The sequence below is a fragment of the Lissotriton vulgaris genome, chromosome 6 (genome assembly GCF_964263255.1).
Source record: "Lissotriton vulgaris chromosome 6, aLisVul1.2, whole genome shotgun sequence".
In the NCBI taxonomy this organism is placed as follows: domain Eukaryota; kingdom Metazoa; phylum Chordata; class Amphibia; order Caudata; family Salamandridae; genus Lissotriton; species Lissotriton vulgaris.
The window spans coordinates 1,483,907,960-1,483,930,171 of NC_141694.1; positions in this window are offsets into that span (position 1 = coordinate 1,483,907,960).

Here is a 22,212-nt window from a genome sequence, read left to right on the forward strand (position 1 = left end):
GGATAACACCTGAAACCTTCGTGGGTAACCTGTTCCGGCGTACAAATGACAGAGACACGGGACACTTCCTTCGGCGTCAAAGATTCGAGGTTTATTACTGCAGGGAACACAGAAGTCACAGGAAGTACAACATGTGTAGGTTCGAGGAGTCTGATTCGACTTGCCTCTGTGGATCGCTCTTCTTATACAGTTCTAACGCATTGAATATCATAGTACACAAAGGTTTACAACTCGGTTCCCATCGTAAAGACCATAAGGGGTTGCTTTCATGTATTCAAGGCCCGGAACATAAGTACAGAAACGTTTGGTAGTTCCCAACTGTAAAAGCCCATCTTCCCACCATTAGTACATTCCAATCAGCAGTAAACAGATCGAGGAAGGGACAGAAACAGGTGCAGAGGAAGACAGAAACAGTGGGGAGATCGGAAAGGGTGTAAAAGGGGTGGTATCGGGAAACACGAGCTGCAGGCATCAAAGGGGACGTGCTTAATGAATGCAAAACTAAGACAATAGACCGATACGGCAAGATGAGCCTCGAGCGGGGCCATCTGCCTTACAGTGCCGTCCCCCTCATCATAAAGACACTTTCAAACATGTCTTCCGCAAGAGTTTGGGAATCCCAGGGTCGCGAAGCGGACAGCGCCCGTTCGCTGGCTACTTGAGGGCAAGAGACAAAATGGATGCTGCATCTAAGATGGAACCCGTGGGCTCGGATGTAGAAACCCACGAAACAACCGAACGGTTTAGGCTAGCACAGCGAAAACGCGTACACCCACTAAACTCGTCATTTGCGGTTCATAGATACTAGACTCGACCATATTCGTGCGAGTCGAAAACACCACTTACGATCGTCACAGAACCTCAAATCATTGTTTCTTTTATAGGAGGACATGAAACCATTTGGTACGGGATGAGAGATAAGTATTCTACCTACCAGTCCATATGAGTGCAGCTTTTTGCACTCTATATTGAAATATAGGCAAGTCCTTAATTCAAACCAGGGAGGGAAATCCATTTGCCCAGTGCAAGTATATATATATATATATATATATATATATATATATATATATATATATAATCATGTATACAAAGTGTACTCTGACTGTCTTACTAAGTTAGTTTAACCAAAAGGCCTTAAGCGGGAAACAACACTTACAACGCAACTTTTACAACGCACTACCTTTACAACAAAACTTTTACAACGCAACATCCATTACAACGTATACCATTACAACGCAACCATTACAACGCATGTCACTACAATGCATACCACTACAACGCATGTCATTATAACGCATGTCATTACAACGCATACCATTACAACGCATACCTACACTATCTAACACTTACCCTACTGTTGCACCCCCTGGCGTTAGAATAGTAATTTTACCCCTACACTATCCAATACTTACCCTACTGTTGCACCCCCTGGAGTTAGAATAGTAATTTTTACCCCTACACTATCCAACACTTACCCTACTGCTGCACCCCCTGGAGTTAGTAATTTTTACCCCTACACTATCCCATACTTACCATACATGCAATGTAATGGTATGCGTTGTAATGGTATGCGTTGTAAATGTAGTTTCAAAGAATTTGTTGTAATGGCATGCGTTGAAATGGAATGCGTTGTAATGGATGTTGCGGTGTAAAAAATGCGTTGTAAAGGTATGCGTTGTAAAAGTATGCGTTGTAACGACATACATCCCCTTAAGCATTTAGGGCCCGATGTAGGTAGTAGGGAAACACTGATTCCTAAATACCAAATTTTACCGATTCGGTATTTAGAAATTGGTATTTCAGATGTATGTAAGAATTCAGTAAAAAATACCGAATTCTTAATATTCGTTATTACCGATTCGGTAATTGAGATTCGGTAATAACGAATACCTACCCATTCATTCCTATGGGCTTGGAGGCCCATAGGAATGAATGTGAAGACATTCGGTATTAGTGAATCGGTAATACCGGGAGGTATTTCAAGGGTGCCATGGTGTCCAAAGGACACCCTGTTGCACCCCTGAAATGTGCATGTGTGCACATTGGACACACATTTATGCCCTAAGGGCATGTATGTGTGCCACATTTCAAAAAAAAAAGGTGCTTTTTGAAAGAAAATCGCTACTTACCACCAACTTGAAGTTGGTGGTAAATAGCGATTCCTTAAGGCTGAGGTGCACTGTTTTAAGTGCTACCTACATTGCATTTAAGGAATCGGTATTGCATATTCCTTAAATGCAAGCCCAATAAGGAATTGGTATTAAGGAATCGGTATTTACCGATTCCTTATTACCGATTCCTTCCCTACATCCCACATGGCCCACCTACATCTGGCCCTTAGTCACTAATGTTTGGCCTTTAATGGGAAGGTTTTCTTTGTACTGCAATGTTCTTTCTTTGCAGGTGGGTTCACATGAAGAAATGCATATTGTGTATTAGAGATAGTGAGATTCGAGATGAGAACTTTTAGCAAGAATGAGAGGCACTAATGATGAACTGAGAGAAGATTCCTATTCTTGTCGTATCAGGAGCGGGGAGGCAGCCAACCTTGTCCTGATGTTCAAACCATAGAATGGGAAAATCAAGTGAAGTTGCCAATTTCTACTGTGAGAAGGTGGAAAACTACTGGAGTCAATGACATGGAATTCTTGAATGTTCTGTGGGTTTAATTGGTGTTCACACTGTTATTCTTTAGGCAGATTTTGTAGGACTTTTGACGAGTACAGACCTTTCTGCTTTTATATTTTTTGTGATGCGTTACGATATGCATTGCCTTGATTTGGGGAACTTCTACTGTAGTCTCGACTATGCTGACACCTTCCTGCTATCCCTGATTTAGCTAGGTTTCCCTAGTTTTCCCAACTTTAGTTTAAGACTGGTTTAGGCTACTTTAGATTTATTCATGCATATGCAGAATCATTGAAACCTGTATACCGATCATTAAATCCTATTTCTTATCTTTTGTATTGCTGCAACTGAATTTTTTGTGTGCCTTATGCTACTAATACTGACATTCATTCTGCGTTTTGGTTTACCTTAGGTGATTCTTTATCTTTCCAGATTTATATGCATCAGTTTTGTTCCTTCATTTGTAATAAATAAAACCTACTTAACCTTACTCAGTGACAGCTGATGAGGCTTGTGAGTGGTGGGGCTGGGGTTAGTCGGGGGAGGGGTGACGTACATTAGAGGTGTCAGATGCAAATTCAACAGAGCCATAACTCTTGGTCTGTCTACAATGCTGATCCGCTCACAGTGCTGTTTTATCGTTGCAGCAGCATACAGGACCGGATTTGGGGCGGTAGACCAGTGCCACTGCACTAGGTGCTGACTTCGGGTGAGGGCACCATATTTGCAAGTGTATTATCATTTTAAAAGCACCTGCTGCCACGTCCCTTGCCTCCAGTAATTTTCAGGCAACAATAAAAATGTCTAGATAACTCTTGTGATTAATGTTCTTGCTTAAGAAAGATCGGAGTTTTGCCTAGTAGAAGTTTTGCCTCATCATAAGCTAGCGCAGAGGGTTAAATATGCCTGATGCAAAGACTATGTACCAGGCATTCATGCAGTGGCTTTCTGCTTTTGTTAGAGAGATACTTTTGTTACTTGCAGTTTATAAGTTAAAATCCTAACATAGAATACTGAGCGATTAACTGTCATCAAAGAGCTGCATGCAAACTGCAAGATATAGATCAAAACATTAGGATTTTTTCCTGGCTTTCATTATCCCAATGTTGCAAAAAGTGTAGAACCTCCAACCATGGTGTTACATTTTTAAATGGTGAGTTTTTGCTTCTCCAGACCAAGCACTCAATTTTCATTTTTTTCAATTTTAAAGCTTTATTCGATTATTAAAAACAATCACAAAAGCATACAATATATAAAACACAGGCTACAGACATTTCAGTGGAGAAAACAACTCATCAATAATGAGATTAAAAAGGATTAAAACACCAGGCTTTTCCTATGTGAAACAGCTTTAAGTAAAAAGGTAGCAGTAAAAAAACAGGTATCTATTGTATCAAGTGCAAATAACAGTTTCAATGCTTGGGCTGTAGTATACACAGAATTTTTCTTAAAAACAGGTCTGAGATAATAACGACGAAGGTGCAAATAAAGAGGGCAAATAAGCATAAAGTGCAAAGTGCTTTGCCTGGATAGGCCATCACAGGGGCAGGGGGATTGGCTATGAATTCTCATCACTGGAAAAGCCACTAGATTATGTACAATACCAAGTCTCAACCTCCTGAGAACAAACTGGTGCGATTGCTTGGTAATAGTTTTAAGGTACATAGGCATGCCCCTGTCTTCCAACATATTAGAATAATAAAATACATGAGTTGACATAAGGCTGCATTTTGCCCTGCGCAAGTTAGATTTGGTCCCAATAAAGACATTTTTTAGTTCCTTTTTTGGTACAATAACAGCACTATGGGGGTCATTAACAATGTCCAGGTTAAAAATTTCACTATAGGAAGATGAAACGTAATTTAACCAGGGAATCTTGCGGGCGTTGTCCAATTTGAGACAATCTAAAATAATCCGCCTGGTGAAATCAGTCTCATCTTTAACCCAGATTGACCTCCAGACCATTAATGGTCTCAATCCCATTAGGTCTGTAAGATGGTTCATACCCACCTCGCTATGGCACAGTTCATTGGATGCTGAGGAGGGTAGACAAAGGAGTCTTTTAAGGAACCGATTCTCTGTGACTTGTAGTTCCCTGTGCTTACAATAGCCCCATATACCAGATCCATACAGATCCATATAGACCAAGCACTCAAACTACCAGTATGAATGACATGTCTGTTACACCTTGTAGTCCTCTGTCTTGTGTAACATTTCCTATATACTAGTTTAAACATATATGACTGATTGTGTAATGTGTGTGTGATGTAAAGTGCTCTGACACCCTACACTTGAACAAGTGCACTATAAAATAATTCAATTCATCGGAGAGAGAGTGGTTATGGAGACTTGAGGGGCACTGTTGAAGGGTGGTAGTGAGGGAATCCATGGTGGAGGTGGTCATTGGGGTGGCACCAACAAACATTGTCGCACTGGACGCCATCAGTGCTAAAGCAGGCCCTGGCAGCATATGACGAGAAATAGCAACACACCATCCAACAAAGACATGCATCCTCCTAGCAAGACATGGGCAGGCCTGTTAATCCTCAAGATCAAAGGCATGTGCACCAGAAAGGCTGCACTGGATCTTAATCTTGTTGCAATATGCACGCAACAGTAACACGTTTTCAGTATTTTTAAATGTTATTTCATTCCGGGTGATTAAAAAGTGCAGATTCAACTGAGAGTGTGCAGTATTCCCGCCCCAGACAAGTAACTCTTGAGAATCACTTGCGAACTTGTGGGAACACTTCATGCTTCTTAGCAACAGGTGAAACAAACATAAGCAGGGGACACGCCTGCCACAAAGAACAATGCACGAGACCTGCTCATTGTCATGCTGTGCCAAAATAACGGAAGGATGAAAAACTGTAGTTCATCATGTCTAAATATTTGACATGAGACTCTAAGTGCAAACAATATGGGGAAAAATAAAAAGTGGGAATTTAAATTAGCACCATCAGTTGTACCCTGCCGCTCTGGGCCCTCTGCAGAACACAGGCACCGGGATGCCTCTGCTCTGCCCTTAACTAGGGAGCACGTTGGCTGTCATGGATGTTGTGAGGGCTCATTGCGCACTCCTCTGCACCGCTTTCACTCTCTAAAAACGGTGAGGGCTCACTGTGGCCTCTTCTGCTCCTGTTTCACCCCTAGATGCTGTGAGGGCACACTGCAGATTTCCTGCTCCTCTTGCACTCCCTATGGTCTGTGAGGGGTCACTGGTCCTCTTTGCCTTTCTGACATGGCTGACACTCATTTTCACTGACTCTCAGTCTCTGAGTCTTACAAGGAAGAAAATTACGGGTGCTTCTAACGTCCATCGTAGCAGGCAGCAATAGCAGAGACCTGCATATCATGAGCCAATCCAGACGCTGCTTCCTCGCGTTTTATGTTATCAAATTCAGGGGCGGCCTTAGGCATGTGCAAGCTGTGCACCTGCACAGGGCCACCAAACCCCAGGTGCCACCACACCAATATATATCCTTAATGTAATAATCCTCTGAGGATGGATACATATTTGCCTGGTGGCCCCTGGCAAGGATTTGGCGGCCTCCGGCTCTGTTCCACTTCCTAACACCCTGAACAAACAGATTGCAATGCTGTGTTCAATGCAAGCACATGGCATGTGTAAATGCAAACAGATTGCAGTGCTGTGTTCAATGCAAGCACATGGCATGTGTAAATGCAAACAGATTGCAGTGTTGTGTTCAATACAAGCACATGACAGATGTAGATACAAACAGATTGCAATGCTGTGTTCAATGCAAGCACATGGCAGATGTAGATACAAAAATTGCATTACTGGGTTGAACACAAACACATTACTGTGGAGTTGCATTTTGATTGCATTGCTGTCTTTAGTGCAAGTTGAATTACAAGTTTTATATTTAAAGCTATATACCATTTTAAAAAGACTATCGGTTCGATTTCATTTCTTTAGACCTTTAACTGAGGGGATGGGACATACAACTAAAATTGAAAGAAGAAGGGGAGGGGCAGCCAATGGAGGGAGATGCTAAAGGGCCGAAACGATCAATTGTAAAATCAGCAAGAAAAACATTAATGTTTCTTCTCTGCAGATTTTAAAGTTGCTTCCAATATTGTTTGATTGGGCAAAATAGCAACAACATGGCTTTTACAGAAAAACACAACGTATTCTCATTGATACACCGATTTCACGCCTTTACATTTCCAATAAACCATTTATGTATAAAGCTTGACATCTAGTGGTAAGTGTAGAAAATTGCAAAATTAATAGCACAGCTCACGCAACCTCAACGATATTCGGACTCGGCCTCCGGCCTCCGCTCTCCGCCACGCCCGGACCGCCTCTTCCGGGGCCCACTACCTACGCTCCCTGCCCAGGGCCGCCATGAGCCTGTCAAATTGCATGGAAGCAGCACCAGAATTGGCTGGAGCAGGCAACCAGCGCTACTCAGGAGACCGGGGGGTTGCACCTCCCCTGGCTCACTAATGTTGCTTATAGGAGAAGCCTCAAGAGCTCATGTCGGGTTGTACCAGATAGGCACCCGTCCAACCCGACATGCGCATTTTACTTCAAACCAAAGCTGCTTTGAAGCCCCACCAATGCCTGCCGCCCTGTGCTCTTTCTCATTTTGATTGGCACCTGCCCTGAACTGTAAACATTATGGCCGCCCGGCTGGAAAAAACAACCTAAACTTTACTGCTGGAACCGAGGGAGCATAAAAATTCAGGGGGCAACGCTCCAGTGCTCCAATGGGGCAGTTGCCTCAGATCTTACTTACTGATTCCTGGTCCTTGATGTGTGGCCAAATGGACTACACTGTAAATTGATTTGTTGGATTGATGTTAACTCCCCTTTACCTTTCAGGCAACTAAAAAGATTAATCGTAGGAGAAATGGTAAGACCTGCCCAGTGCTCTAGCACTTCCATTACTCTTCCCTACCAATAAAATGTCATAATGCTTTTGTTTTAAACGTTACGTGTATTATAAGTTCTACATTGCGGTAGTTAAACTGTTACAAATTGAATAATAAACAATTTTGTGACAATTGACAATCGGAAATTGGAAGTTTTTCTGTGCGTTTTTCTAGCAGTCCTTGGAGCTAAGATTTACGCCTTAGCATAAATAAAAACACACAACTTCGGTTTCTGGCTTGGGTTTGAGGTTCTAAACCTCTTTCAGGTGCTACTTCATGAGTAGAATAACCGCGGAAATGTTACCTTTCCTATTTACTTAAGAGAGGCTTGTCTGTGTGTGTGTTTCCTTGTATGTTACGCTTTCCGAATATCGTTGAGGTTGCGTGAGCTGTGCTATGAATTTTGCAATTTTCTACACTTACCACTAGATGTCAAGCTTTATACATAAATGGTTTATTGGAAATGTAAAGGCGTGAAATCGGTGTATCAATGAGAATACGTTGTGTTTTTCTGTAAAAGCCATGTTGTTGCTCTTTTGCCCAATCAAACAATATTGGAAGCAACTTTAAAATCTGCAGAGAAGAAACATTAATGTTTTTATTGCTGATTGTACAATTGATCGTTTCGGCCCTTTAGCATCTCCCTCCATTGGCTGCCCCTTCCCTTCTTCTTTCAATTTTAGTTGTATGTTCCATCCCCTCAGTTAAAGGTCTAAAGAAATGAAATTGAACCGATAATCTTTTTAAAATGGTATATAGCTTTAAATATAAAACTTGTAATTCAACTTGCACTAAAGACAGCAATGCAATCAAAATGCAACTCCACAGTAATGTGTTTGTGTTCAACCCAGTAATGCAATTTTTGTATCTACATCTGCCATGTGCTTGCATTGAACACAGCATTGCAATCTGTTTGTATCTACATCTGCCATGTGCTTGCATTGAACACAGCACTGCAATATGTTTGCATTTATGCATGCCATGTGCTTGCATTGAACGCAGCATTGCAATCTGTTTGTATCTACATTTGCCATAACACAGCACTGCAATTTGTTTGTATTTACACATGCCATGTGCTTGCATTGAACACAGCATTGCAATCTGTTTGTATCTACATCTGTCATTTGCTTGCATTGAACACAACTTTGCGATCTGTTTGCATTTACACATGCCTTGTGCTTACATCGAACACAGCACTGCAATCTGTTTGCATTTACACATGCCATGTGCTTGCATTGAACACATCATTGCAATCTGTTTGTATCTACATCTGCCATGTGCTTGCATTGAACACAGCACTGCAATTTGTTTGCATTTACACATGCCATGTGCTTGCATTGAACACATAATTGCAATCTGTTTGTATCTACATCTGTCATTAGCTTGCATTGAACACAGCATTGCAGTCTGTTTGCATAAACATCTGCCATGAGCTTGCATTAAACACAGCACTGCAATCTGTTTGCATTTACACATGCCATGTGCTTCCATTGAACACAGCATGCAATCTGTTTGTATCTACACCTGCCATGTGCTTGCATTGAACACAGCATTGCAGTCTGTTTGCATCTACATCTACCATGAGCTTGCATTAAACACAACATTGCAATCTGTTTGTATTTACAACTGCCGTGTGTTTGCACTGAGCACAACATTACAATCTGTTTGTTTCTAAATCTGCCATGTGCTTGGATTGAACACAACATTGCAATCTGGTTGTGTCTACACTTGTCATGTGCTGGCATTGCACACAACATTGCAATCTGTTTGTATCTAACCTGCCATGTGCTTGCATTGAACACAGTATTGCAGTCTGTTTGCATCTACATCTACCATGAGCTTGCATTAAACACAACATTGCAATCTGTTTGTATTTACACCTGTCATGTGTTTGCACTGAGCACAACATTACAATCTGTTTGTTTCTAAATCTGCCATGTGCTGGAATTGAACACAACATTGCAATCTGGTTGTTTCTACACTTGTCTTGTGCTTGCTTTGAACACAGCATTGCAATCTGTTTCTAAACCTGGAGTGTGCTTGCATTTAGCTCAGCATTATACTCTGTTTGTATCTACACCTGCCACGTGCTTGCATTGAACACAACATTGCAATCTGGTTGTATCGACACCTGCCATGTGCTGGCATTGATTACAACATAGCAATCTGTTTGAATCTAAACCTGCCTTGCATTAAACACAGCATTACAATCTCTTCACATCTACACCTGAAATCCTTTTGCATTGATCCCTGCACTGCAAGCTATTAATATTAGCACTGCAATCTGGTCACTGTTCTAATGCAAATAGGTTTAGTGCCCATTGTTTGCACGTAGCACAAACATCTGTTTGCATCAAAATGCACTTGGAAGCATTTCCCAGAGTCCATGCGCTTTCTGGTCATATTAGTCTATTATCATTCATCTCTCATATCCAGCTTTTACTACAAGAGGATCTTTCCTTTATTGACACATATCCATCTTATCATGATTCCATGTTCGCCTTTTGATCTTTTGATTAAGTTGCTTAACATCTTAAAGCTTTTTTTATCAAACTTGTTAGCAGATGAGATTACAAAATGCCAAATTAGTGGTGACCGTGAGGAGTGCTGCTTCGATGCTGAGGTTTCTTTCTGAATCCCGATTGAGTGTTGTCTAGAAGATGGTGAAGTTCTAGGTGGGTTGTGAATTGCTTGTTGATGGCCCTCTCAATCACTTTGACTGGATAGGGAAGCATGGAGACATGTCAGAAGTTGCTCAGTTGTTTCAGGTCAGCTGTGAGCTTCATGAGGAGGACGTTGATTTCTGCGAGCTTTCATTCATTCGAGAAAGTGGTGAACATGATTGAGGTATTGCTGATGTTGGTCAGGGTTGTGCTGATTCGTGATGTTTAGAGGTTGTAGATGTTGTGGAGGCATGGTTCTGTTGGGGCCCCTGGGTGGATGGTCTACATGATTGCCGCTCTGTGGTTTATGGTGAGGGTTGTCCATTTGGTCAGTTGGCTGTCTTGGTTGGTGGTGGGTAGGCTAGCAATGAGTTCTCTGTGATTGGATTGCTGTGCGAAGTTGCTGAAGATGTTTGAGATTTTTCTGTGGAAGAATTTTAATAAGTTGTATCAGAGTTATTGTGAGGCAGCGATGTTGGAAACAGCGGCTGAAAGTGAGGTGAAATTCTTAACAATCGAGAAGATCTCCTTGCAGCTGTTGGAGCTTCTTTTTATGTGGCCCACTCGTGCTTTTTTCTTGGTGTCTCTTATTTGCTGGTGATAGCATCTGAGTACAGCCCTGTAGGTACCTCTGTCGGTGGTGTTGTGGCTGGCACACTGTTAGAAACGGGACCCTGGCCGGCCAAGACTCGCGTCGAGGTCAGTCAGGGATCGCCATTTCTAAAGTCAGGGCAGGGGAGTCACACATCAAGGCAACCCCCACTCGCCCTCTAGGTAGCGTGGCGCGAGCAGTCTAGGCTAAACTTGGAGGCGGTATGAGTTAAGTATTTGCGCACGCACCCCAGCAACAACACCCAAGGCCCACCACAAAGAAAGACTCTACACACGGATATATATAAAAAATAGCCTTTGTATTATAATAAACAAAACACATTAGATAACACACGCAAACTGTACAATGTGCCAGAGGCACGGGCAGAATTTACAAGGGGAATTATTTACAGGACAGGGCCACATGGACCACTGTCAGGGGTAGGCACTTGTTAGATAATTATACTGGTAGATATACACTTATGTCGTAAACATAGAATGAGTAGCACCAAAATTATAAATGCAACACACATCCAGTAATCACTGGAAAAGTAAGGACCTCCTACGCAACCCTAACACACTGTAGGAAATCACGCAGGTAACTAGGACCTAAGGAAGGAATACCAACACCTAAGCAGTTCACTCTTAGCAAAGGGAAGGAAACCTAAACATGAAATGAACCATCAACAATCTACTATGCAGGTCACATCTAGCATAATGGAATAAACATAAACAATCCTCTATGCAGGTCACATTTCGCACAAGGGGATAACCATAAACAATCCTCTATGCAGGTCACATTTAGCACAAGGGGATAACCATAAGGATACCTAATAAGGTTACTTTTAGAAAAGGTACAGGTTAGAACACATTCGCAAGAATTACATAGCAAGAAATAATGCGCGGGGTGCACAAAGCACAACACTCATAAATGTCCCTCAGGCCAACTGGCCTCGAAAGGGGCGGAATGCCCTGAGTCTCAGTGTCAGGGGGTCTGCGCAGGCAGCACAGAACACAAAGCCTAAACGTGGCAACTGTCCACTAAGTGCTGGACAGTTGTTAAATAGGACTGAGCAACGTTGGAGCCAGGAGGGCTCAAGAACAAAGGTGGGCAAGGAGCCTCTCAGGGGCTTGCCAAACAAAATGTGCAATCTAGAGCTCAGCGCTCTTAGGATAATCAACAATGCCCCAGAGCCTCTCTCAGGGCTCTAAATCGTGATGGGGGCAATGAGCCTCGCTGGGCTCGCAGAAGGAAATGCCCTGAGCCACTCGGGGCTCTCACGAACTAATACGGGCTGGTGGAGCCTCTCTCAGGCTCGTAAATCAAATGTGCACTTTAGAGCTTCAGCGCTCTTAAAAGGAGGAAGGGCGGGAGCCTCTCGGGCTCAAGAACAGATGTGCCCCTCAGAGCCTCGGGGCTCTTAACTCACACTGGCCGGCTTCGTGGGAGTCCCCCACGGGGGACTCGGGAATCAACTATAGCCCGAAGAGCCTCTGGGCTCAACACAACGAGGGCCTCGCTCGGCCCGCACACGGAAGGGGAGGGGCGGCACCGACAGCGTGCCCCGACGCCCTCCTCCCTTCCCTCGCTCTCCCTCGGCCCTGCTACACTCACCGGGTCTCCTGGTAGCAGCGCGGGGCTCCTCTCTTCACTCAGGAGCCTCGCGGACACGGGAGCAGGCTTCCTCGGTCTCCCGCCTGGCCTCGTCACGACGTCCTCCCGCCTGACTTCCGCCGGGGCCGCCAATGGCAGTGCGGCCCTGGGGGTCAGGGGGCGGGACTTCCGGGTCACGGAAGGCAGCGGCCCGGCAACAGCTTTCGCTGCTCCTGGGCTGCGGCGGTGATCACGGGGCAATGCCGGGTGGGCACCGGCTTGAAATAAAATCAGCACAACGGGGCAATGCCGGGTGGCACCGGCCTTCAAATTAAAAATAAAGCGAGGTGGGCACTCGCTCGCTCCAAAAATCGGCAAATCGGCGCCAATGCCGGGTAGGCACCGGCAATATCGACAAAGCGCTCCCAAGCGCTCTGGGAGCACAGGATCAGCGCGCTCAGCGCTGGAAAGACAAGCAAAGCGCTATTGAGCGCTGGGGCACCAGGGAAGCGCTCCTAGCGCTACAAATCAAAATCAGGGTTCCTCCAGGCACAGGAAAGCTCCAGCAGAGTCTTGAGGCAGGCAGAGGGGCAAGGCAGGGCCAGAGCCAGCACACTGGGTCTCCAAGCAGGGAGACAGCCAAGTGGCGGTCCTCTTGGCCCCTGCAGCAGCAGCAGCCCCCTCTGGCAAGATCCTAGGCAGAACCAAGAACAGGACAAATTGTATGGGGACACAGCCCCTTCTTATACAGCAAAACCCCTTTGTCTCATGGTGCAGGGTGGGGGGAGAAAACAGTTGCAGCTGGTTCTGAAGTACTCTGTTTACCCCAACCACCCTCTCTATTCACTGGCAGGGCTGGGGCCATCAGTCGCACTATAGGGGGTGGAGCCAGCATTGTCCGGGGAAAGTCCAGGCCCAGCAGGGACCAGGGGCACTCCTCCCAAGCCATCAAGCATGCTGATCTCACACTCACCACCGGGCAGACCCATCCAGCCTTCCTGGAGCCAGGCTCACCAGCCAGCTTCAGCCAATCACACTGCAGGCATATTTTATAGTAATATGCCAAGTCCTAGAAATGGCATTTCTACACATGACACACACATGCCACATACACCATTGCAAAGCATTCATTCCCACGAACACGCACATACCAAATTCGAGCATGCACTCCCCACGCATCAGGAATTACTAGGGACACAGACATTCCCCATGCATCCCTATGGGAGAGCAGGCCAGCCTCACTACATGCACGCACTTTACTCTGGGGCACAGAGAAAAAGTGCGCACAGACCAGAAAATCATCTACGCATATCACAGACTAAAAGCAAAAATATTAGGGGTGAACCTGCCTTAAGGGCCAAGTCCAACACACACCATTTTCTTTCTAGCTGTTTACAGTGTCATTTGGTGTCTCAGAGGTCTTCTGTGTACCAGCTGGCCTGCTTACATGATCTAATATGCTTGTTGGGTATTATATAACCCCGGGCTGAGCAGGTGGAGTTACTGTACGCAGAGCACTACGGAGTTGGGCAAAAACTTACTGGAGCTCCGCTCCGCACCTCCCATCCCCTGCAATATATATTTTTCAAATAAAAACTTACAATTAAAGTCAATAAAAGCGCACTTACCTTTATCGCGGCATCCCAGGCTGCCCTCCTCCTCGCCGTGGTCTGCAGACTCCCCTACGTCAGACATACGTCATGGTAGGACTGCGCATACGCACGCATGTGCAGTCCTACCATGACGTACGTCTGATGTAGGGGATTACGGCAGCGATAAAGGTAAGTGTGCTTTTTTTAAATTTAATTGTAATTTTTATTTGAAAAATATTTTTTGAGTGGGAGTGGGAGGCGGGAGGGTCCAGGGCAGAACTCTGCTGTGGAGTCGGAAGTTTTGCAAGAACTTCACGTTCTCCACGGAACACGTTGTAAGCAAAAATCTGAAAAATCTGCCAGCCGAGCACAGTTTGTGAACCACTGTTAGTATTATATCTTGTTTACCACAAAAGAACCACTCCTAGTATGATGACCTAAGTGCTACAGTGTAATAGTGTTAATTTGTGAGTGCAGGCATCTCACAAAAAGTGAAAGACTGGTCTCACACACCACCTGGTGTCATGCTTCATCATTGACAAGTCCTTGCCCTCTTAAAACTTGGTGTGATAGAGGGAGGACATGCACCGGAAAACAGGGATGCACTTCTAAAGCTAAGTGGGGGCCCTTACGAAAAGAGTGAGGTTAAAATGCCATTACAGATGTCATACTTATTTTAATGTAACTGGTATCTGTACGGTGTTTAAAATCAATGGTCGGTGTGTTGGGGATTCTATTGTCCCCCCACCGTACTATAAGTGGTCAACATGTTTCTGCCTGCTGGCCCCATGGGGTCTTTGGCATTCATCAGGACCTATACTGTATAAACGGGCTCCGCCCTTACCGTGCTTTCGCTGATTAGGGTTCCACTTGGTGGGGTGAGCAATTTCACTCGCCACCGTATATGCGACTAAAAATAATGCAGGTCGCTATCCTTATGATTAGATTCTCAAAAATGTCTGGTGAGTTTAGTGTTTGTTTTTTTTGCATCTTATCGTACTACGATGTTCGTTAATGCGAACCTTTATCTTCCTACTGGTCATGCCCACGTACATGAGACCACAGGAGCATGTCAGGAGATAGACCACATTTTTGGTGTTACAGTTGCTGAAGCTGTTCAGTTTCCACGGGTTCCCTGTGCCTATGTCCTATTCTTTAGTAGTTATGGTGAGTGGGCATGCCACGCAGCTACCACATGAGTATTGGCCAGTAGGCCTCTGTGTATTCCATAGTGTGATCTGGTTGTACACCGGTTGCGGGGGGTCTTTGGCATGTACTAGGACATCGCGGATGTTTTGACTTCTTTTGAAGGTGAAGAGCGGGGGTGCCCATTGTTTGTTGGCTCCATCCAAAATGTGCCAATCCTTCTTGATAATCTTTAGTACAGTGTTTAAGATTGGGGTGTATGTAGTTACACATACCATGTGGTCTGGTTTCTCCTTCTTACTGTCCTCGAACAAGGCCTCGCAGTTATTATTCCTGGCTCTTGTATTGGCTTTTTTAATCATTGTCCGAGGGTAATGACGGTCCAGTAGTTGTTTTTCAAGTTCCTCTGCTTGTATAGTGAAGTTCTCTGTCTCTGAGCAGTTCCTGCGTACCCGTAGGAACTGACCTACTGGTATGTTGTCATGCAGCGCTTTAGGGTGGTAGCTCTCGTATAATAGGAGGCTGTTCTTGTCCGTTGGTTTGTTATGTACTTTCGTACTGATGCCCCCTTCCGTCATGTAATATCCAGATCGAGAAAGATCGCGTGCTGTTTGCTGATGGAATGGGTAAATCTCAGGTGACTATCTTTTGTATTCACCCAGTCTACAAAACTTTTTGCTGTGTCCTCATCTCCTCTCCATACGATGAACACGTCATCGATATAACACTTCCATGTTTATATTTGTTCAGCAGAGGGGTTGTTGGTGTTGAAAATGTAGTCCTCCTCAAATTGGTGCACGTACAGACACGCCAGGCTAGGGGTGACGTGAATGTGCTGCCCATCGATGTAACAGTGATTTGAAGGTAAATCACTTCTTTGAATTGAAAAAGATTCTCTGTGAGGGCAATCTCTGCACACTCCATGATGAAATGTGGAGGAGTGAGTAAATCCCATTCCAGACTTAGCAAAATATCTTCAACTACCTCCAGGGTCCGTCTTTGTGGGATGCTCGTGTACAGGGCCTCGATGTCCATTGTAATAAAAAATTCTTCTGTGTTGTTAATTTGCAGGTCTCGAAGTAGGCACAAAACATCTTTGGTATCTTTTAGATAGGATGGAAATTTCTGGACTATTGGTTTAAAAAACCAATCGCAAAATTGCGACAGTGGCTCCAAAGTCGATCCAATGCCTGAGACTATCGGTCTGCCCGGAGGTGGCATCCTCCTCCCTTTGTGAATTTTGGGGAGTGTATAGAATCTTGGTGTTCTCGGGGTCTCATTGATGAGGAAATCAGCTTCCTGTCTTGTAATCCAGTCATGGCAGAGTGCTTCATCCACTATGTTTTTGATTTTGTTTATAAGCCACGGTGTTAGGTCTTCCGTAAGGATTACATAACTGTTGCCATCTGAGAGTAGTGGGTTACACTCATCCCTGTACATGGTTTTATTCATCAGCAAATTCGCGCCCCCTTTGTCAGGTGGTTTGATCGTGATGTCTGAGTTATTCCTCAGGTATTCTAATGCCTTTCGTTCTGCTCTTGTCAGGTTTTGGAAACCTTTTTCTTGTCCAAAATTAATCTGTTCCACTTCCTTCAGAACTCGTTGTTCAAAGGCAAAAATGTGGCATAGGATCGTCTGAGTGGGGGGTACAAATGTGGATTTCTTCCTAAGGCCTGTGTTTCTCGCCTCTGGCTGCTCCCCTCTTTTGTCCCGAGTTGGTTGCAGAGTTTGATCTTCCTAAAAAACTGTGCTAATTCAGTATTGAGTGTGAAGGGATCGTTCAATGGTGTGGGGATGAAGCCTAGGCCTTTGAAGAGGACTGATTACTCATTTTTGGACAGGATGTGGTCACTCAGGTTCACAATATTCGTCACTCTAGGCTCGTCGATGGGTAGTTCCCTCTAACTCTGCTCCTCGTGCCCATGGCGACTGGAGATTGGTCTTCCCATTATACTCTTGGGTTCTGTTTTTTCTTTCCTCTTCCCCTTCCACGGCCTCTGTATAAAAAAGGCTGTGGGCCCTGTGGGAATCCAAAGCCTATAGGAAAATATGGTTGTTGCCATAACCCGAACTGTGGCAAGGGTGGCTGCATCATCGGATTATGATAGTTCTGCTGTCTTCTTACTTGACGGCCGATGCTCTCATCGCTGCTACTTCCACTAGTGCTTCTCTCCTCTCCTGAACTGAAAGTCCAGTTCGGTGGAGTGGGTCTAAATCGTTGTTGCCTCCTGTTTTGTTGTTGTTGGGGAGCTTTTTCATAGTACTCATCCGTGGTATAGGGATGTACAATTTCCCTGCTGAATTTCTTGACATCTTTTTTGAGCTTTGTCAATTTTGACTGGGTGAGGTACTCCTTGTAATCAGTGTGGTCCTTATTTATCTCATCCAGCTTTTTCTTAAACACTGTTACATGCACCATGGTATTTAATCTGCTCTCACTTTGTGGAATTTCTACCAGCAGAGTATCCGCCAATTCCCTGGCGGTATTAATGATAAGGACTAGCCAATCCTTAGTGCATTTCCACGCAATTCTAGACCAATTGGTCCAGAATTCCTTATTGTTCAGAAAAAGTCTTGGCTCGTTAGTAACCACTAGACCTCTAGGGGCACTGTTCTTTCTCAGGTACTCTGTCATGAATGCTCCATACAAGGCCGTTCTAATCTGCTCCTCCTTTGCGTTGAGTGCTTCCCACTCATCCGAATTCTGGACTACTTGTGACACCATAGTTTCTGCTAGTAAAGATGGTGTTCTTGGGATTTCTGCAAGGTTCTCCTCATTAAACGCTAATTTGGTATCCATGTTGCTAACAAAAACCTGTTCTGGTTATGTTAAATTCAAGGCTAAGTGCAATTTTGTTAACTTTAATTGTAACTTTTATTTGTAAAATATTTATTGAGGGGGGTGGGAGGCGGGAGGGTCCGGGGCTGAACTCTGCTGTGGAGTCGGAAGTTTTGCAGGAACAAGTTCTCCACGGAACGCGAGTATGCAAAAATCAGCAAAAGTGGAGCACAGTTCCTGACCCAGGGTTAGTATTATATCTTACCTCATGCTTTTGGATAGTGATATATCATTCAGCCTCCTATGTCGTGTTGGCGATGCATATGGGGCTATTTTTGAACTTAAAAGTACACTCATTCATCACACATTACACTGACCACGTCATTGGTTCCAGGATGATTCTTATAACCGAAAGCTTTTAACATTGCAGAGCGAGCTACCAATAACACGTGTCAAGCAAGAGCCAGAGGAAATGTCCTGCGGGTGGAAGTAGGATCTGGTGAGGGCTCTACCCTAGGAGGTAGACTCAGGGATTCTGCTGTGCTGGGAAACAGAAGGCAAAGACCGCTTCCTAGTAATCGGTACCAGGCATGGTGTTCTGCTCAGGGCAGAAAGAAGCAGGGACACCAGTGCTGGTAGTGTTTAATAACAGAGCTCGGATGGGAACGAGTGATCGCAGACAGGGATGAGGGGCTTATTGTTGCTTTGATAACTCCTTGCACCCCCCCTCACTACAAAGTGCCTAATTGGCACCTCATCTCTGCAGGAAGAACCATCAGGGTCGGAAGCCCACCCACCCCTTCTTCTTGTCTCTTCTTCCCTGTCCCTCCCACCCATTCTCTGTGTTTCTGCCCGCTGTCCTCCCACCCCTTTCCGTCATTGTTGCTTGCCCTTACCCCCACTCTCTTCCCCTGTAATTTCATTCCCGTCTGCCCGCCTTACTGTGTCCAAACAAAAATATTCAAATCTATTGGCCTTTTCCATTTTTCATTCCATAATGCATTGCTTTGATGCTCCTACACAAGTGCGGGCATTTTTAAAGTGCTTGGTAGATGTTGGGAAACAATCCTTTGACAGGCCATCATTCCTATTTAGAAACGACTGGCAGGCGTGTGTGCCTCTGAATGTAAGTTGAATGTTTCTTCTACACTGCATTTTCCACTTTATGCATTCTTGCTGCCTAATTGTGGAGTGACTTACAGAGGTGCTACTAGCTTTTCAGTGATTTGAAAGATTCTTAAACTAGTTTTTATTCGTGCTTGGTTTTATTGTTTGTTTTACACAGATTACTTGAGGTAGCAATCTCTGTCCTGCTCACCGGTACGCACTGCTGAGAGATCGTTTCTCAGATACAGTAGCCATTTTTACCTCTTAGATAGCTCCCATTCTAGAGCGGCCATCTTAAAGGTGTGCGCTCTAGTTGTTGGGAAGCAGTCATTTGGTAGACCTTCAGCCCTATTTACCAAGCTTTGGCAAAGCCAATAGGTCGCACCTATGTGAGAGCTTTAGGCTTTGTCCGTGTCTTTTAGCTATCACGCAGCCGGGGCTGGCAAGACCTATTGGCTTTGCCACTGCTTGTTTTATTAGGCACTGAGAGATAAAGTGTTTTTCTCAGAATCACAGGATGTAATGTCAACGCCGAGACTCAAACCTAGTTCTCCAGCTCCAATATCGGCAGCTCTTGTCCTTACACCACTTCCTCTCCTGCTGCTCCAGCTGGAATTCAGATACCATTATGTGCTATGACTCAGTCCACGCTGCATCATAGCTCTTAAATAACTCTTTTTTAAAGTTAAGTTTATCCCCTTTCCATGTTTCTTCACATCATGTCCTCGATATTTGTGGGAAAGTAGGATCCTTCTAGCCTGGTGGGCCCCACTTTTTGCCTGGTTTCAGTGTGTTTTGGACTATTCTGACTGGGATCCAGCTAATCAGGACCCTAGCCACTGTGCTTCCTCTCTAAATTTGTCATTGTAAGTACTTTGGTACCCCCACAATTGGCTACTGGTGTTCCCATGTAAGTCCCTAGTATACGGCACTAAGGTACTCAGGGCATAGGGTCACCAGGGGTCTCCCATGGGCTGGAGCATGTATTATGCCACCCATGAGAGACAACTCAAACTGTGACTACAGGCCTGCCATTGCAACCTGTGTAAGCTGGTGCTAGCACCACTTTCCCCAGATATAAGTTTCCTTATATCTGAGGTCACTGCGCTTAAACACTATAAATCACCCCTAAGACAGGCCTTTCAATCCTGAAGGCAGGGTGATAGGTTATAAGTGTGAGGGTGCCCTGCACAAGTAGGACACCCCCTACAAACCCTGGAGTTGAGTCACCAGTCTTATTAAGTGCGGTCAGCCATTTTGATACATATAGTGGCCATGCGTCATTACGCAAAGGCTAATTACATATAGAGTCTGTGCCGAACCTGGGAATGTTTGGTATCAAACATGTTGGAATCATACCACAACACTGTTACTGGTGTTGGAGGTATGATTCCATGCACAGTGGGGCCCCTCTAAGAAAGCTCCTGGTACTCCCGGTAACAGCATTCCAGGGACTGCCAGCAAGCTAGTGCTGCTGCTGACCCCAGACACAATTCTGCCATCCTGCTGCTGAGCTGAGACATCCAATTTTCACTCGAATCTAACAACAAAGCGATACATTTTCTGGACATCACGATTAGGGCAGATGAGGACAGGCTCCATACCACATTATATAGAAAAGCGAGTGAAAGAAACACTCTCTTGCGTTACTCCAGCCACCTCCCCCACAACCTTAGAGGCGATTTACCCTTTGGCCATTTCCTTAGGCTGCGAAGGAAATGTACTTGTAAGCACAGCTTTTTTGAAGAATATGCAGACCTGATGATCCACCTTACTGAAAGGGGCTACCCGGTGAGCCTACTCAAAAAAGCTAGAAAACTGGCATGGTTTTACCATGGGGAGTTCCTCCTAGAACCTAAACAAAAGGTGGCTCCTGAGCAGGAACGGTTGATTTGTGTCACAACATTTTGTACCAGAAGCAACAAAGTTAGAAAGATGATCAACCGCCATTGGCATCTTGTGGCTGATGAAATAGGAATCACGAAACCACTGATGCATGCGTTCAGGAAAGGCAAAAGCATAAGAGATCATGTGGTTAAGTCTTCCCTTCCCACACAAACCAGGGACAATTAACTGTCACTTTGGAACATACCACCGTTCAAGAGGCATTTCAAATGTGGCAAGTGCAAGGCTTGTTCCATGACCAAGGAGGTTAAGAGTTTCACACACAATGACTACACCCACATATTGCATGATCACACCAATTGCAACACTTTGTGGGTAATATATGCCATATCATGTCCCTGAGATTTCCTATATATTTGGCAGACTATACAGAAGGTGAAGACACACATACTGCAACACTGCAGTAGAATACGATGCAAGGTCCAGGGAGCACCCTTGTTGAGCACTTCACCCCTTTCGGACACCCAGCTGAAAGCCTGAAGTGGTGGGTCATTGATAAAGTGAAAACAAATCCCAGGGGGGGGCAACTTCACCAACACCCTTAGTGTTAGAGAATGCAAATGGATACATACCTTTGATAGTGTCCTGAGAGGACTGAATGAGTGTAAGGAAAGTGCCAGGCCGGTAGCCACCTTAAACAATGGCTGAGGTTTGGTAATTGTATTTGTATCCAGCATATTCCTTATATTATTGTGAATTTCCTAATTCAGGATCAAAATATATATATCCTGCTCCCGTGTACAGTTGTTTAACCTCACAATTACTATATCATACACTTTAGCGATTTTTTGGATTAATATATGTCTCATTCCTGTCATGTATGTACATATTCGAATTACTTTATTGCATTGTATGTTTATTGTATATATCATTACTAGCCCAAGTTCCATTTGTAAAGATGTACCTTTGTCTTTGCTCTGTTTACCTGGTTAGTAATTTGTAATAATGTTGTCTTTGTGTCAAAGACATTTTGTCATGTATTCAGCCTTTGTTGCGTTTCACTAACCATAAGGTAATATGCGGAATTATCGGCCCTGTATTGAGCGCATTCCGATATTTAGATAATACCAATCAGTCTGTCTTCAAAAATACACTCTGACGGTCTCCTCTACTCCTAAGCCCGTGGCCGAGAGTGACTTTAGAACAACGAATGGCGCTCTGTTTGCTACAAGCACTCGAGGAGTGCACGTTTCGGCATCCTTTAATTACAGACGCGTTCCACATTGGTCAGTCTCCCACCAGACTCTGATTGGTGAGGAGTGCTCATCTCCAAGGTGACTAAGCTGCACTTTGAAGGTAATTACC